The sequence below is a fragment of the Orycteropus afer genome, unplaced genomic scaffold (genome assembly GCF_000298275.1).
Source record: "Orycteropus afer afer isolate SDZICR_OR568_19922 unplaced genomic scaffold, OryAfe1.0 scaffold00031, whole genome shotgun sequence".
Lineage (NCBI taxonomy): Eukaryota > Metazoa > Chordata > Mammalia > Tubulidentata > Orycteropodidae > Orycteropus > Orycteropus afer.
This window is the reverse complement of record NW_006921618.1, coordinates 14,638,860-14,645,386: the sequence shown is the minus strand read 5'-3', so window position 1 is coordinate 14,645,386 and position 6,527 is coordinate 14,638,860.

Below are 6,527 nucleotides of genomic sequence, written 5' to 3'. Positions count from 1 at the left end.
TGTGGAAATACTGTCTGCCAAACTTATATATGATCATGGGTATATTTCCTCTTCTGTCTACTCAGCATTTGAACCCCTGCCCATATTTTGGGAATTCCCCATCTTATGAGTATTGTAGGAAGCTGAGCCAGCACCCACTATGAAGTGAAAATGTTGAATATTTAGATTATTTTTCTGAGGCTCCCTTGCATCTATAATATGCAAATTTGGCCCAGGCTATGTCAATCAGACACATTAGACTCAGACCTTGAATTGGGACCTGGTGTCACAGAGTCAGATAATCATGGAGAGTCCAGGCTAACAGCAAGGGCTATAGTGGCTAGTAAGCCCCAGTACAACTGGTGGTAGTGGTAAAAACTGTGTAACAAGTAATGGCATCAGTGCCCTCTCTGACTGATCTTGGCTGTGGTCCTGGCAGCTGCTCAGTTTTATTTGTTCCAGCCTACTCTTCAAGCTTGGCTCCATGGCCTTCCCAGATGTTTTGTGAATTTCGCTAATATCCTTTAAATAATCTAGTCAGAGTTGGTTTCTGTTGTTTACAACTATGAATCCTGTCTGATACACAGGAGCTATATAAGATGACATTTAAGATCAAACATGAATGACAAGAAGCAGTAAAGATCTAGAGGAGGGCACTTTGGGGGAGATAGAACTAGAGCTAAGGTCTTAGAGGAAAGTGGTTCAAAAGTTTATATGGTAGGTGCTATTATTATCACCATTTTACAAATAGGAAATAGACTCAAGGACATGAAGCAATTTCCCCAATGTCAAACAGCTAATAAACTGGAACTAGAGAGTAGGGACTCAAACCCAGGGCTGCATGATTCTAAAGCATATGCTCTGAAATATGCTATATAACCACTGAATCTCCTACAGTAATAATTACTATGGGCCCATTCTACCAAAAGCCAACTAAATTGCCATTGTTCATTCATTAACTTTCTCAAAACATTAATTGAGTGTTTACTAGGTATTAACGTGCTAGGTGCCCTCAAGTCAGTTCCAACTCACAGTAACTCTAAGCAAAACAGACACTACCTGGTCCTGTGCCATCCTCACCATCACTGTTATGTATCAGCCCACTGTTGCAGCCCTATGACAATCCATCTCATTGAGGATCTTCCTCTTTTTCGCTGACCTTCTACTTTACCAAGCATGATACTCTCCTCCAGGGAATGGAGTTAAAGTGCTCCTTAACACTTTAAAGAGGTCTTCTGCAGCAGATTTTCCCAGTGCAATATGACGTCTGATTTCTTGACTGCTGATTCCATGGGTGTTGATTGTGGATCCAAGTAAAATAAAATCTTTCACAACTTCAATCTCTTCTCCATTCATCATGTTGTTGCTTATCAGTCCACTGTGAGGATTTTTGTTTTATGTTGAGGTGTAATCTATACCGAAGACTGAAGTCTTTGATCTTCATCATTAAATGCTTCAAGTTCTTTTTGCTTTCAGCAAACAAGGCTGTGTCATCTTCATTACGCAGGTTGTTAATGAGTCTTCCTGCAATCCTGATGCCACGTCCTTCCTCATATAGTCTAGCCTCTTGGATTATTTGCTCAGCATACAGATTGAATAAGTATAGTGAAAGGATACAACTTTGATGCACATCATGCCAGATTTTAAACCATACAGTATTCCCTTGTTCTGTTCGAAAGATAGCCTCTTGGTCTATGTACAGGTTCCTCATAAGCACAAATACATGTTCTGGAATCCTCATTCTTTGCAACGTTATCCGTAATTTGTTATGATCCACACAGTCAAATGCCTTTGCATCATCAATAAAACACAGGTAAACATATTTCTGGAATCCTCTGCTTTCAGCCAAAATCTGTCTGATATCAGCAATGATATCCCTTGTTCCATATCCTCTGCTGAATCCAGCTTGAATTTCTGGCAGCTCTCTGTCAATATAACCTTATGAATAATACCTTATGAGTAGCAATAAAACCTTATGAATAGCAATAAAATCCTTATGAATAGCAATAAAACCTTGTAAATAGCAGAGAAACACTGTCTGATACATTACTGCACAACTTTATGAATAGCCTGGAAACACTGTCTGACACAGTTCAGGAGGACGAGCCCCTCAGGTCAGAAGGCTCTCAAAATACAACTGGGAAAGAGCTGCATCATCAGAGTAGAACCAACATTACTGATATGGATAAAGTAAAGTTTTTGAGACCTCCATTTGCTGACGGGGCATAAGTCAAATTGAAGAGAAACAGCTGCAAACATCCATTAAAAATTGGAACATGGAATGTATAAGGTATGAATCTAGGAAAATTGAAAGTTGTCAAAAATGAAATGGAATACATAAAGATCGATATCCTAGGCATTAGTGAGCTGAAATGGACTGGATTTGGCCATTTTGAATCAGCCAACTATATGATCTATTATGCCGGGAATGACAAATTGAAGAGGAATGGTGTAGCATTTATCATTACAAAGGATGTTTCAAGATCAGTCCTGAAGTACAATGCTGTCAGTGATAGGATAATATCCATATGCCTACAAGGAAGCACAGTTAATACTACTATTATTCAAATTTATGCACCAACCACCAAAGCCAAAGATGAGGAAATTGAAGATTTTCATCAACTTCTGCAGTCTGAAATTGACCAAATGTGCAATCAAGATGTGTTAATTATCACTGGTGACTGGAATGCAAAAGTTAGAAACAAAGAAGAATCACCGGTAGTTGGAAGTTTTGGCCTTGGTGATAGAAATAACGCTGGAGATCACATGATAAAATTTTGCAAGACCAACAACTTATTCATTGCAAATACCTTTTTTCAACAACACAAATGGCAGCTATATACATGGACTTTGCCAGATAGAGTACACAGGAATCAGATTGATTATATCTATGGCAAGAGGTGATGGAAAAGCTCAATATCTTCAGCCAAAACAAGCTCAGGAGCTGACCATGGAACAGACCATCAACTGCTCATATGCAAGTTCAACTTGAAGTTGAAGACAATTAAAACAAGTCCACGAGAGCTAAAATATGACCTTGAATATATCCCTCCTGAATTTAGAGACCATCTAAGGAACAGATTTGATGCACTGAACACCCATGACCGAAAACCGAAGAATTGTGGGATGACATCAAGAATGTCATCCATGAAGAAAGCAAGAGGTCATTAAAAAGATGAGAAAAGAAGAAAAGACCAAAATGGATGTAAGAAGAGACTGAAACTTGCCCTTGAGCAGAGAGTAGCTAAAGCAAATGTAAGAAATTACAAGGTAAAAGAGCTGAACAGAAGATTTCAAAGAGCAGTTCCAGCAGACAAAGCCAATTACTATAATGAAATGTGCAAAGACCTGGAGTTAGAAAACCAACGGGAAAGAACATATTCAGCATTTCTCAAGTTGAAAGAACTGAGGAAAAAATTTAAGCCTCGAATTGCATACTGAAAGATTCTATGGGCATAATATTGAATGATGCAGGAGACATCAAAAGAAGATAGAAGGTATACACAGTCACTGTACCAAAAAGAACTGGTCAATGTTCATCCATTTCAGGAGGTGGCATATGATCAAGAACCAATGGTACTGAAGGAAGAAGCTGAAGCTGCACTGAAGGAATTGGCCAAGAACAAGGCTCCAGGAATTGACAGGAATACCCACTGAGATGTTTCAGCAAACGGATGCCCCACTGGAGGCACTCACTTGGTTATGCGGAAATTATCAAACAATATCATTAATATCACATGCAAGTAAAATCTTACTGAAGATAATTAAAAAACGGTTGCAGTAGTATATTGACAGAGAATTTCCAGAGGTGCAAGCTGGATTCAGAAGAAGATATGGAACAAAGGGTATCATTGCTGATGTCAGATGGATCTTGGCTCAAAGCAAAGAATACCAGAAAGATGTTTACCTGCATTTTATTGACTATGCAAAAGAATTCGATTGTGTGGATCATAACAAACTGTGGATAACATTGAGAAGAATGGGAATTCCAGAACACTTAATTGTACTCATGAGGAACTTGTACATAAACCAGGAGGCTGTTGTTCAAACAGAACAAGGGGACACTGCATGGTTTAAAATCAAGAAGGGAGTGTGTATCCTTTCACCATACTTATTCAATCTATATGCTGAGCAAATAATCTGAGAAGTTGGACTATATGAAGAAGAATGTGGTATCATGATTGGAGGAAGACTAAGTAACAACCTGTGATAGGCTGACAACACAACTCTGCTTGCTGAAAGTGAGGATGACTCGAAGCACTTACTGATGAAGACTGAAGAATACAGTCTGCAGTATGGATTACATCTCAATATAGAGAAAACAAAAATCCTTACAACTGGACCTATAAGCAGCATCACGATAAATGGAGAAAAGATGAATTTGTCAAAGACTTCACATTGCTTGGTTCTATGATTGACGCCAACGGAAGCAGCAGTCAGGACATTAGATGACATATGTTGTTGTTGTTGTTGTTATATGCCACCGAGTTGGATCTGACTCATAGCGACCCCTCCTTGGGTTTCTGAGGCGATATCACTATGGAACTAGATTGCCCAACCTTCCTTCCAAGGAGTGGCTGGTGGGTTTGAATCACCAGCCTTCTGGTTAGCAGTCAAGTGCCTGAGGCATTACATTACCAGAGCTCCTTCAGATGACATATAGCACTAGGCAAGTAGGCAGCAAAGTACGTCTTTCAAGTGCTGAGGAGCAAAGACGTCTCCTTGAGGACTAAGGTATATCTGACACAAGCCATAATATTTTCTATCACCTCATATGCATGTGAGAGCTGGACAATGAATAGAAGACCAAAGAAGAATTGATGCTTTTGAGTTGTAGTGCTGGCGATGATTAAAGTACCATGGACTGCTAAAAGAACTTACAAATCTGTCCTGGAGGAAGTGAAGCCAGAATGTTCTTTGGAAGTGAGAACAGCCAGACTTCGTCTCACCTACTTTGGTCATGTTATCAGAAGGGACCATTCCCTGGAGAAGGATGTCATACTTGGTAAGGTAGAGGGTTGACGGAAGAGGGGAAGACCCTCAATGAGATGGACTGACACAGTGGCTGCAGCGATGGGCTCAAGTATAGCAAGGATTGCGGAGTTGGCGCGGGACCAGGTGGTGTTTCATTCTGCTGTCCATAGGGTCGCTATGAGTTGGAGATGACTTGACGACACCTAACAACAACCCTGTCGATATACTGCTGCAACTGTTTTTGAACTATCTTCAGCAAAATGTTACTTGTGTGTGATATTAATGATACTGTTCGATAAATTCCACCTTCTGTTGTATCACCTTTCTTTGGGATGGACATGGATACAGATTTCTTCCAGTTAGTTAGCCAGGTAGCTCTCTTCCAAATTTCTCAGCATAAATGAATAGGCACCTCAAGCACTGCAGCCATTTGTCAAAATATCTCAATGGGTATTCCATCAATTATTGGAGCCTTTTTTTTTTTTTTTTTGGTGCCAATTTCTTCAATGCAGCTTGGACTTTTTCCTTCAATATCACTGGTTCTTGGTCATATGCTACCTCCTAAAATAACTGAACATCAACCAATTCTTTTTGGTACAGTGACTCTTATGTATTCTTCTACCTTCTTTTGATACTTCCTGCATCGTTCAATATTTTTGCTCACAGAATCCTTCAACATTGCAACTCAAGGTTTGAATTTTTTCTTCAGTTCTTTCAGCTTGAGAAATGCCAAGTATGTGCTTCCCTTCTGGTTTTCTATCTCCAGATCTTGGCACATTTCATTATAATAGTTTACTTTGTCTTCTTGAGCCACCCTTTGAAATCTTCTGTTCAGATCTTTTATTCCATCATTTCTTCCATTCACTTTAGCTATTCTCTATTCAAGAGCAAGTTTGAGTCTCTTCTGATAACCATTTTGGCCTTTTCTTTCTTTCCTGTCTTTTTAATGACCCTTTGCTTTCTTCATGTATGATGTTCTTGATGTTATCCCACAACTTGTCTGGTCTTCAGTCAGTGGTGTTCAACATGTCAAATTTATTCTTCAGATGGTTTCTAAATTCAGGGGGGATATAACCAAGGTTCTATTTTGGCTCTCATGGACTTCTTTTAATTGTCTTCAGCTTCAACATGAACTTTCATATGAGCAGTTGATGGTCTGTTCCCCAGTCAGCTCCTGGCCTTGTTTTGGCTGAAGATATTGAGCTGATCCATCACCTCTTGCCACAGATGTAGTCAATCTGATTTCTGTGTACTCCATCTGGTGAAGACCACATGTATAGCCACCATTTGTGTTGTTGAAAAAAAGGTATTTGCAATAAATAAGTCATTGGTCTTGCAAAATTCTATCATGCGATCTTCAGTGTTATTTCTGTCACCAAGGCCATATTTTCTGACTACGGTGATTCTTCTTTGTTTACAACTTTTGTATTCCAATCATCAGTGATAAGCAACACATCTTTTTTTTTATTATTTTTTTATTTTTTTAGGATTTGGGTGAAGATTTACAGAGTAAATTCACTTTTCATACAGCAGTTCACATATACTTTGTCTCATGTCATTGACCAAAATTTACA